We start from the raw sequence: 12892 nt of genomic DNA, 5'->3' as shown, positions 1-12892 counted from the left end.
AACAGATGTTACACAGATTAACAGCTCTTGATGGGTTGCAACATAAAGTGTTGCTCCTATTGCAACCCCTCAAGAATCTGAGTTTGCCAGGGAAGGAACTAATGGTTGTTATTGAGTACACTGTGCTGAAAATATGGATATATGCCACATGCAGATAACTGCTAGGAGGAAAACAGAGCATGAGTTACCTACCAGTAATGATGAGTGCTGGATGTGCACATATCCCATACAGTCCCCTTTCTCCTTTTGTTGTACTCCTGCACCCTTGGGATTCTCACACACAAAGGCACGCTGAGTGTTCTGTTGTCCAAATTAAAATCTCCAGGTGCCTCAAGGCTTACATGTGCTACATCAACTATGTCAGTCCTTGCAGTCCCTTAAACAAATGTGCAGATATGCATATATACCTCTCATTGAACCCTGGTGCTATATTTTAGCAGTCATTCAATCGCAGCAATGAATATCTTTCCTGCAGGTTCTTTGTGCAATGCAAGTAGCAATACCAGATAGCATAAACATGTTCAATCTTACAAAGGATAAAGTAATTTTAAAATGCACACACAAAGTAACAGTAAGAGTACCCGAGCAAACAATTTTAAATAGAATGAGTCACTACTTTTAAGGTATTTTTAAGGTATTTTAAGGTATTTTCCTTAAACTCCAAATTTTGAATCTTATTAATGGAATGTAGCATCAATAAATAGCTTGTTCTAAACCTTTGTCTGCACAGCAAGTGTGCAGTTCTACTGTCATGTATAAAATTTAAGAACACAAGCAAAATTGCCAGCAAACATCACCAGGCAAACAGTTATAAGACAACAGTAAGCCATCATCTCTAAAAGCAAAAACATGGACCAATGCATAATGAAATTAAAATTGCCAAGAGCACATCACATTTGCTCTCAAAGAATTCTGTACATTTCCAAATCACAGCCAAAAAACACAGGTAGACATCTGTCTACTATCTGCAGGATGTGTCTTCTGCCAATTCATCCCTTAAATAATGAGTATTTCTGTGCAATCCTGTTGTCATACATTATATAGATTGGCTTAAACTTTTCAGTATCTCATAAATAGCAGCAGTAAACTAACCTGGGGATTAGACAGTGCAAAGCCTATTAATAGGAAAATAAGGATTCAGGAGACTAGACAAAAAAAAACAACAACAAACAAACAAACAAAAAAAAAACCTGTAGAAAAGACTGAAAATGAGAGAAGAGCAGAAAGGGAACAAAATAATAAACTCTGAGGAAAGAGTCAATGCCAGTAAATGTAATATCCTGTTCAAGAAAAACAGAGTGAAGCACTGATGGAAACAGGAGAGCATGTTCATCCAAACCCATTGTAGGAAAGCAGGACATTTCATCCTCTTTTGTTCTTCACCATGTTTTAATACTAATGTATAAAGTCATGCATTTAGCTGTTGAGGGAAAGGTATATCTAGAATCTAAAAGCAAGCATATGCCATAAGAAGAGTCATGAAGCACAGAGATAGGAAATAAGGGTGTTGGTCATTGCTAGAGAATTCAAGGGTCTCCTGAAAGCTGGGGATCAGATTCAGACTTGATTCCCTCAATTTGGTTAAATAAGCCACAACTGTTTCCAGGAGGTTTGTTTCCTTGTGAGTCAAACTCCAGTCTTACCTTGGCCCTTTTGTCTCAGTGGAAGATCAGCATGTACATATGAACACAGAATTATTTTCTTTTCCATAATGATCGAACCCAAATGTTATTTTACCTTTGCCAGCTTTGTGTAGGGTGATGTGCCATCTTGCATATTTATTTTCCTGGAGTGATGCCCAGAAGTATGCTATGTTTTTTCTTGCTCATGTCTCACTAGCTTTATTTATGAGTTGAGTACACCAGGTTTTCAGTCCCTGGGGACAGGCCTACAAAGGAAATCTGTGGACAGTATTTAATACATACAAGTATGAGACCAGTAAAAAAGGCAGCTGCTGAATGGCACTCCAAATTGATTCACAGTTTCAGACTAGATTGTGGATAAGTTAGCATCCATGATTTAAAGCACAAACAACTTTACCTGTTTTGTCATGTAGGAGGAATGCTCCTTTATCAAGTGGAAATGACTGAATGTGCAAATTTTTTCTTGGTTTACAGATTTAAAATTCCATTGTTCTCTGATGACTGAGTCTAATAGCAATATTGTTATTGATTCTTACTGATTGCATAAAACCATGTTTCGAAGATACCTTTTTCTTGCTATTAGATACATGGATTCCCTTTGGCTGTAAAATAAATCAAGATAAGGCCCTCTTTCTCACCTAGCATCACAACTGATGAGTTCTGAGAGGTGTATTATCCCTTCAGTTATAGCCTGCAATCCTATTAATTGAATAATAGCATGGCCTGGGGAAACTTAATGGCTAGTAAGAGTACATAGGAAAGCTCACATACGGTTTGATGTACATTTTAAATAGCTGTTGTGTTTCCAGGTTGACTGCTTGGAAAAAACACAAACAGTTTTTACCATCCTCTAGGACTTTTTTGAGATGTCATAACTGCTGGACCATTCTTGAAAACAGAACTGACGGGTAAGCATTCTGATGGTCAAGCCAAGGAGCAGGGCATCTTCCCCCCCACCAGTGCTGTAATTCATCTTGCAAGTCCACTTGATATCCCTCCCTGCGTTCTTCATCTGGCACATGTTTCCTCCCTAGATCTCTCTGTAACAGCTGCACTGGGTGTGATGAGGCTGTCGACTCATGTAGCACATTAACACCTTGGTATTGTACTTAAGGATGCTCCTGGACTTGCCTCTGGGGCAGCTCTGGTGTCAGTGCCAGCCCGGGATCTCACCTGCAAGGCTGTCTGTGTGTCTGTGCACATCAGGGGTTTGGCAGCTGGTATTTAGTGAGGTGGTTTAGCAGGCTGCTCAGTGCAGCACACAGGGGATGTGGCACTGCTCCTGGGCACGGATGGACTGGGGAGCACACTTCAATGCCAGCCATAACCAAAACCACTCTCCCAGGTGCTGTGCCAGAACAGGCTTTCCAGTGATGGTGCACAAGTGATGGTGAGATAGTGATGGCAACTTCTATGCCAGGCTGGGCACTCTTGCCTTGAGGCAGGCAGGAGGGAAATACAAGGACTGTACATCTGATGGAGGTGATGCCTTGTGAAGGCTGACCTAGAACAGAGGATAGACAGAGTTAAAGAATAAAGTTGGTATTTATTAAAAGGCCTCAGTGGATACACCCTGGGCAGTACAAGAGCCCAGCCAGGGCTACACCCAAGATGAACCCAAAATGGTCACAAAATGGATGACCAGTCACAAGGTCTCACACTTTTATAAGTTCTGGTCCATTAGCATACTGGAGTTATTATCCAGTTACAGCTTTAGCTTATGAAGTCACACCTTTCTTGTTTTTCTCTCTTCAGGCCACTGTTGTTTATGCTCTTGGGCCTGAAATTTGCATCATTTGTCCTTGGCCCCCAGCTAGAGAAGGAATTGTTTTGTCAACCTACTCTGTGAAGAGAGCTTACTATCCCCTAATATGAAGCTCAGAACTACACACTAAAGCAGCACAAAATCTACAAAAATATAAAAGCTAAAACCTGAGGCATCAGAGGAATTAGCACTGCCAGTTTGGTTCCTCTCTGTAGCATTGGCAGCTATCAGATCCACTGGTGACAGGCAGAGCTGCTGAGGTGACCTGCCAGGTGTCCCTTTACCCTCTTGTTCCTACTGACACCTGAACTGCCAAAGCAATCCCCTTTAAGGCAATTCACCCAGTGACCCTAAAGAGCTGATTACTCAGTGGGATGATGGAGCAAGGGTGCCTGAGGACAGGCATTACTGTGGGCTGGCTTTGCAGCTTCTGCCATCTCAGCTACTGCTCTGTAAAGCCTGGGATCTGGACTGAGGGAAAACCAGTCAGTAACTAGCTTAAAGGAAGGGGATGCCCTCATTAACCTTTTACTGAATTAAGGCTCCCAAGTAATAGCAATTACCTCACTTAAGAGTCCAGCACTTTTCTACCTCTCTTGGTGCTTCCTGACATCTTTACCACACCCAGCTGAAACAGTTGCCTGCTCCAGCTGACACCCCAGCCAGGGATATAGCACTGGCCTTTATTGTGGTTCTGTTTCTGGAGTCTTATACTGTTGTTATCAGATTCCTAAAGTCCATACCTCCTCAGCACGTTCTTATGGCTGCAGATCTTCACAGCACAGACTCCTTCTTCTGCATGTTGTTCTCTCAGTTCAGGGCTCCTCCAAGGCTTTCCCTGACTGGCTAACCTGCCCCCTTTTATCCCAGTTATCTTCATTGGTCACAGCTGCAGCTTAATTAAGGACATCACAGCTGCAGCCCATCAAGGACCACTGAGACCTCCCAGGGCAAAGCCTATATACAGATATTCAAGTACAATACATTTCCTCTACTATAGGCCTTGAAGAAGCAGTGCTGTAATTCATGCTGGCTAACAGGACAGGAACCAGTGCATCCATCCCCTGCTTCATGCCAGAACCAGGATGCCTTTTGCAGAGGTGCTGTAGCTTGTTAGGCAGAGACACCTTGGGAGAGTAAAGAAGAGAGGCTGTGCTGCTGAGAAGGAGAAACAATGAAGCTGCAAACTGGGGGTGAGGAGAGAGCAGAGCAGATGCTGATGTATTACCTTGGTTCATTGGTCCCATTGGCCAGGCCAAAACTGCAAGGGATGCTCTCAACTGTGGCCTGCTGTTCTTAAACAAACCAAATTAGCATATGTTACTTGCAAGTTTAAATTCTTTTTTTAGTTCTTTGGGTTTTTTTTTTCCCTATAGAATCATAGAAGGTTTGGGTTGGAAGCAACCTTAAAGATCATCTAGTTCTAACCATAGCCATGTTTGTTTGTATTATTTTGTTTTCTTTAATAACAAAGAAATCATTTAGAATCATGACTAAACTTTCTTGCAAGTAGTTACATTTAGCTGTAATCTGCCTGGTGACTTGTAGAAGAAAAATTGCACTAGTTTGAACTGAGTAGCAAGGATACTTTAATCTGGGACAGCAAAGAGAAAATTGTATAACATTGTTATGTGTGTCCTGAGTGGGAGAAGCCAGTGAATTCATGATTTTTTCCATCTTTATAATCAGTTTGTTATGCAGAGAGCAATGCCATGGGATTCTGCATTTTATCTGCTGGGTTTTCCCTGGCAGCATCTGAAGAAGTTCATTATAAGTGTTTATCACATGATGCACTTAATCAAACCACTGAAACTCAGAGAATAAGTTATTCTAATGAGACCCTTCAGAGCTGCCTCATAAGCTACTTACTGATGTCCCCTTCCTTGGTGAGTGTACAATGAGTTTCCTTGTATCCAGTCCCTGATACAGGAAGTTCATTATCCCCAGTCCGAATTCAGACATAAAGAAAGGAAGCAGGGCTTACAAAGAAGTGACAGTGATAATTTGCAAAGGATTTTAGTTAGCCACTCAAATCCCAGATAGAGTCAGACTGTAAGCTCTTCGTTAGAACAGCCTTCTGGTATTCAGCATTAGGCACAAGGCAGCTGTATCTGCATAGCTGCTTCTAATGTTGTAAAATGCAGGCAACACACAAAAGAATTATGAAAAATTCTTCTTTTGATTAGAGGCTTCCTAATGGAAGCATGTGAGAGAAAAGGAAAATCAGAACTGATAGCATGCTTTTACATCTTGCACATCTACAGCAGGATAGTCAGAGCTGTTAGCTGGGCTGATATGAAATGCCTTTGCTAAATCTCCATGTGCACCAAGGGGTTGGGGCACTGAGACTGGTCTGACAGGCCTGGAGCTCACAGATATGCTGCTTGCAACCTGTGCTTGTACCCCATATGTCTGGTAGGATAAATGCCTTTCCCTGTGATGTACCTAAGAAATGTCCTGGTTGTAGGGAGCAGGTAGGTCAAGGACTCCTCATTTTACTGAGCTCTGCTACAAACAATGTGACACCAGATTTGCTGGCACTCACTGGATTTTCTCACCAATGCTGTTTCACAGACAGTGTCTCATCAAGGCTTGTCTTTTTGCCCTCTGCAAAAGATCAGTTTGGGCATCACCACAGATGTAGGCTTAGACCACACTTGATATAGAAATGCCCTGGATAGTTTTGCCCAAGCACCACCCTCCCCTCTCTCCATACAACAGCACTGCTGAACTACACCTCTTATTTCACGTCATGTGAAGGCAGTACAGGGCCACACCATATCCAGTGTTGATTTAGTGTAGGGATGCACAGGCTGAGCCTGATGTGGGTCCCTGGATGAACACTTTTTTTTGTAGTGAAAAAAGCTGGGGCCTAGAACATTGGGCTGTTTTAGACAAAGTTACTCAGTAAGACATCAAAACCAGGGAAGTGTGCACAACTGAGAAATATGGGCAACAGAAAAACCATAACCTGGTTTGATGAGGATGGTGCTTTTTCCCTCATATAGTTCTGGTAAAGCAAGTCACAAAATTCACGCCACTGTCTGGGCACTGCTTTGAGGGAGTGGTGAAAGCTGTCTCTCCAATGCCAAATCCATCCAGCCCAGAGCTTAAAATTCAACCTGTTAATTACTCCTGGGAATAATTAACTCCAGCCTGGAGTGAGCAAGGAGTCTTGACTACATCAATCAGTGTTAGGGTCTGAGATGTGCAGTTTGCATTCCTTGTGTTTTGCATGTGTACCTCTATACCTGTCTGTCTTGCCTCGATGCAGCTGTCTCTTGACTGCTGGCATGCTGCTATATCAAATTGTCATCAGTGTGACTGTGTCCTCAGGAGGGACTGTGCTGCTTTAGTAGGTTGGTTTCCAACTACTAAGTTAAAATGGGACACAAAAGCCTGGAGGAAAATACTGGTTTTCTCTCTTTTTCCTCTTCTTTATAAAAATAGTAAGTGCTAAGTTATTTTACCTCTTAAAAAAAAAAAAAAAAGAGACCAAAAGAGATGAGTCTATGCTAGCTGATTAATTTTGCTACTGCATTTAATTTTATTACAGTGTAGTTCCCTTCTTCTTTCTCACTTCTTTATTGTACTCTGTCTGTCTTCTCAGGTGCTATTGTGCCTATTTTAAGAGTTCCCCTTCATCTCTCTTTTGGGATAGTCTTACTGCTGGCTTTCTGCTGTTTCAGCTTCCACACAGCTGGTGCTTCAAGGAAAAAACTGTCTCTTGTAAGGCTGTGAGGAGAATGGACCCATAAAAATCAGTAATTTTTGTATGTCCGTGCTTCTTTCATTAGTAAGTCTTCAACAACCTTACCTAAATGGCCACTTTACAATTCTCTCAGCTTCTTAGCTAAGGAGGCTGCAGAAGAGTGAGTGAGTAACTTTCTGCTGTCTGCAGTAGAGCAGTAATAAAGTGAAGAATAAAAAAAAAATCTGTTTTCCAAACAATTCTCTGCCCTGTATGTGGGGAAAGTCAGTCCTGAGCATCTGGAATCATTGCTGGTAGGGATATTTTTAATCTGCTGTAAAGAGGGGTGGTCAGTTTTCCTCTGTGTGCTGTTGTTTTGGCATTTGGGAACTACTAGTGCCTTATCAGTGCTGAGGATGGATTTCAGGGTCTCTGTAGAGCATGTTTGGGGGGAAGTTCTGGGAGGAGGACTGTGGTGGGAGCATCTGGCTGTGTGCATTTGCACCTGTGTGAGATGCACAGAGCACCCACTGAGAACTGATGCTACCAGATACTGATGGACTGGGCTTGGTCAGTGCCAAGCTGGGCTCAATTCCCTCTCCCAGCCTAGGAATGAAAGATTCTTTAATGCACTTGCTGCTTCTGGGATGTTCAACTCAATCCCCAGTAGTGTTACCTGTTTAGAAGTCTTTCTCACTGAATTTCTGCCTTTGAAGACTGCAGGGTTTTTAACAGTGGACTGCAGCACCTGCTGCTTGCTGGAAATCCCAAGGCTGGCACGGGAGCATTGCAGTGCTGAACGTGGCAGTCACAATGCATCACATTTACCAGATTTTCACTGGGTGTAGCTGATGAAAACCAGAACAGACATGCTGTAAGGACTGTCAGCCCATGTAAAGGAAGGTAACTTTGAAGAAGGCCTCCAAGATAGTATTTCCAGAATATAATTCCTTAGAAAAAAAGTGGAAAATCCAAAGAATGGAGTACAGACAGAATGAGCTCACTGCAGATGCTTGTAATGATTTTTTAAAAATCAATTTTAGTTATTAACTATTTTAGTAGTTTTTTGGGTGGTGGGATGTTTGTCCAGTGTCTGCCATTACAGTACCTTCTTCTGCACCCCAGAAAATCCACACTTTTGAGGTTCTCTGGAGCTTTCCAACAGTGTGCATTTTCCCATTCTTAGAAGAGTGGTACAAGTCAGACAGAGAGGGCTTCAAGGGCTTCATCTGCCCAACATCAAAGTAGATCCTGGGAAATTTCCTACTCCTTGGCAGGTCCCCCTTCCACAACAGCCAGTCCTGGAGGGATTTAAATCCACTGCATTCATCCAAGTTTCACCTGAGATTCCCTGGATCTGCCCATTAGCCCCAAGGACTTGGTGTCTGCAGAACCTGTGAAATTCCCCTTACCCCAGGGTTAGGTGGGCAAGCAGGCGCTTTCCCCTCACTCTGGAAACTGGAGAAGTCCCTGATACTTTTCAATAAAGAACAAATGTTTTTTAAAACCCTGCCTTTGCTTCTGGTGACATTTTTCCAGTTTGCATGGATCTGTGCAGTAGCTTGCAGTGCTCAGAGCCACGATGCAGGGAGTATGTGTGTTTGTATTTGTTTGGTCCATCTACATCAGCGAGCCCTTGAAATGCAGCCCAGCTGGCAGATCTGGTTAGGCTGGGCAACTTAGCTTTAGATGGTTTTTTGTTTGTTTACAAGTGATCTTGGCCACAGACAGGGACACACAGCTGGTGGTCTGTGCACTGTTCCATGATCAGGCTGAGGCTGGGCTCTGAGCCCATGGAGGCTGGAGTGGGGCTAAGCAATTCCATCTTACTCTTGGCCTCATTTAGAGGAGGATTGGACAGGCTGCTACTCTGCTGCCTTCTTCTGTGCTCTGGCATCTCAGGGCCTGGTTTGGCTTTGCCTGTGTGGGCAGCAGCATCCAGCACCCCTCTGCCATGGCAGTGGAGCCTCTGCTTGCTCAGTGTCTTCCCTGCAGCCCAGAGAACACCTCTTGCTGTGAGCAATAACTTGTAATACAAATACCACATAAATACAGGCATTTGTCTTCCTGCACTGGTTGTAATAGGCAGGTGGGAGAGGTGTGTCTGATGTCTCAGAGAGGGTTTTGCAAGTGACTTTTGTGAGATGTTCATGTGCCAGTGTGGTGCATGCTGGCTGAGGGGACTGTGTGAGCATCCATTGCTCGAGGAGAAGTGACACACTGGAGCTGTGTAGTGATACTGATGTGCTGTGTGCCAGCCTGGCACTTCTGCAGAAGACCCGTGCTGGGAGTTCTGGGGAGAAGAAGCAGTGCCAGCCCATCAGTACTGCAAACTGGGTGCTGTGGCAATGCTTCCCTGCAGCAACATCGTGATAAAAGGTGGTGGAGGAGGAGGGTGACAAAAGCTGTGACCTTCCAGGCAGGATCTGTTTCCCAAACACAGGTGAAACATTAGCAGGCTGCTACAGATGTGGGCATGGAGGAACCTGTTAAATTAAAGCCAAAGTGTAACAAGGGAGATGTTTGCTTTGGAAGATAAGGTGTGCCTGTTCTGCACACTGAAGGTGAGGGAACCCTCTGAGACATGTTTTACTTCATTGCCACAGCAGATGTCTTGCACTGCAAGGCCACAGAGCTCCCAATTCCTCCCTCCCACATCCCCTTCCCTTTTAAGACAAGGGGTGTCTGTCAGCTTTACCAGTGCTGCCTCCATCTGACAACCCAGAGCATCCTAAATGGTGGGAATTGCTCCTTTTCTTATCTCAGTGAGGAGCTTCCTGACCACACTGCCCAAGTTTGCTGCCCACACTGATGCTGTTATTGAGATGCCCATGTCTTTGCTACCTGCAGCCTGGTCAGTGGCTGGAGATGAGGGAAAGGCTCTCAGCAAGGCACCCTTTGGTGGAGCTGTTTTTATGAGCCAGTTTCATTACCTGCCTTGCTGGTGGTCCCAGAGAGGCTGCAGGGAAGTCTGCTGATTTATTTTCTTAAATGGCATCAGATGATGCCATTTAAGACCCTACCAGGAGCAAATGAGCTCATAGGGCAGCATTTATTGTCCTGTGTACAAGGCTTTATTAAATTAACTTTGTACTCGAATCACCTTCTCTGGAGAGGTCTAACTTAACTGTGGGATAAAATTTTGCAACCCTATTTTTGTCACACAGGTGTTTTGACTTGCATAACAAAATCTTTACATGCATTAATGTCATCTGAATTTTGGCAAGCCTCCAAAGCAGGCTTTCTCTAAATCCTCTATTTCTATCTTAATGCTGCACTCATCCCAGTGTTAAGTACGTAATTTTCTTGCTTTGCTTACTTTCCATGTTAGGGACAATGGATTTCCTTTCCCACACACCCCTTGCAAATTTACAGGTGCTGTGAGAAAAACCCCTGGTGCTGTTGCCATCCAAGTGATGCCTTTTGCCTCTGTGGGCACCTGCAGCTTGGCAGCTCCAGCTGGGCAGCAGCACTGCCAGCCTGCAGGATGGAGTCTTGCATACTTTCAGCTACTTCTCTGTTATTTGCACTTAATAACTGACTCAAGAGTTCATCTACAAATACATATTTAGGGCTGGTCTTCGTAAATTTTCCCTCTCTCTTGTTTTCTGCAATTTCCTTTTTGTATTTTCCCTTAATCCTAATCCATTCTAACATTAATGCATTAGTTTTGAAACAGTTGGTGTATTCTCAGCCTCTTCTTCTTCCTTACCTGCTGATTATTTCTTTTTCTTTTTTCCTTTCTTCACCATCCTCTATACTTCTGCTGTTTGCAAAAAACGGCTTTTCTCCTGCCTCTCCCTCTTCACAGCTCCCACCATCTGTCTCTCTACAAATACAAAGCTTTAGGGGAAATGATTCACTAGGCTGCTAGCTCATTACTCACACTCTCCCCATCATGGTTTCTGTCCTTGTAGGATGCTCTAACTAATGTAAAGATCAATGAATCCTGGGAATTGTTATTCGATTAAAAAAAAAAAAAGACCCCAGCAGTTAAATAGATTGGGCTCTTTGTACTTCCCAAACAGCAAAGCTTAGTTTTTCTTCCTCACTCTGCTAGTATTGTTTTGCAGAAAAGGATCGTTGAAACAGAAGAATAGGAATAATCACCGGACCATTTAGTGCAACCTTGTGCATCACATGATGCAGGAATTACTTAATGAAATTCCCTGGCCCAAACCAAGCAAATCTGTGGTAAATCTAGAGCAGATATTTTCAGATGACAGCCAAAATGATGAAAGGAATTTACTACCCAGCCTCACTAATCATTTTGAATGCTTAACTGCACTCCCTAATACGCTGCTTTGCAAGCAGCTAAACTGACACAGCCTCATTCCCTACGTGCTTCTCTCCTCCACACTTGTGCAGGCTGTGTAGCCCAGGAGGCCTCCCAGCCCCCTGCCAGGGCCAGGGTGGCCAGCTGTCCACCTCTGGGAAGAGACCAGAACCTCTCCCTCCTCAGCATGTGGGTTTGGGGCTCGCTCTTTGCTTGGGTAAGTCGTTCCATGAAACTCAGAGGCACTTACTATCTTTGAGCCCTCCCTATTAAATGTGGCAGAAATTGGCTAAGAGGCTCAGAAGCCAATTGAGACGGACTATTTCATAGTGCTAGAACACTTCAGATACCTTAAAATAACAGAGGCAGCCATACTGAGTTGGCAGATAATGTCCCAGCATTTCAGAAGACTCACTGAACCTGGAGGCTGAGCTCAATGTTGTAGGGCACTCCAGGTGACCCCAAATGTCAACCCACATCCCACTCCTTCTGTGTTTACTTTGGTGACCATTTAAGATAAAATTCTGTCATGATTTTAGGCTGTCACCACATACTAGAAAATTATTTTCTTAATTGAAAATTTATCACATGAAAAACAGACCTCCCTTCCCCACGTGTAAGTAGGTGCCAAGAAGTACCACTGCCTAATGCAGTTTTATTGTGCCTTCTCAGGAAGCTGCTGGCATGTCAGGTATTAGCCTGTTTCAGCTGTTTAGCTTCCCTTTTGAAACTGGAGTGGCAAGGAGCACAGAAAATACCACAATAAAAATCATCGGAGTTGACAACACTGAATACACCCTTCTCTTACATGGCTGCAATTATTTTTGCACAAGTCTGCTGAAGGAAAATCTGAGTTTTAATTTTTTCTCCATAAGCACCAGAAAGCATGTGCTGCATCAACACACCATGCTGGCACCACCTCCACGGAAAGCTAATTAAATAATTTGGATACTGTACTAGGAGTATCAACTTCTGGGCTAATTTTCTTTTTAGGCTACCAAACACATGTACTTTCTTATAAAGCTGTGTTTGGGTCATTCCATGACAAGTATGAAAGCTGGGGAGGATTGGTACGACTGCTCTAAAGAATAAGGGCTGCAGAATTTTAAGCCAACAGGGTCCACTGTTACCTCAGTAAGGTCACGGCTGTTAAAAAACAAAAAACCCTCACCAAAGTCGTGCTTATGTGGTCTGTTAAAATATGTTTAATTTTAGCAGACGTGATGTTGTTGAGCCATCCTGGTGGCCAGCACCCTGTGACTGTCCATCTTTGATTATTTTATTGTTCCATACTGCATACTGCAAGTTGTAGGAGTCAATGTTCTTTCTGTTAACAATTGCTGGCTTCCCAAATGCCAATTGTCCTTTGACATGCTCTGTTTTAAATAAGGGCTGAAGAGCAATAGTGAGGCTAAAGGCCTGCCATAAAAAATACTGCAGTGTTCCATGGCACTGGCAGCACACACGTAGTCATGCATTCAGCTCTCCTTGTGGGGACTATTGCTGCAACACACTGG

This window comes from Molothrus ater, chromosome 3 (genome assembly GCF_012460135.2).
Source record: "Molothrus ater isolate BHLD 08-10-18 breed brown headed cowbird chromosome 3, BPBGC_Mater_1.1, whole genome shotgun sequence".
Classification (NCBI taxonomy): Eukaryota; Metazoa; Chordata; class Aves; order Passeriformes; family Icteridae; genus Molothrus; species Molothrus ater.
The sequence above is the reverse complement of the archived record's forward strand: the minus strand, read 5'-3'. Positions refer to the sequence as shown.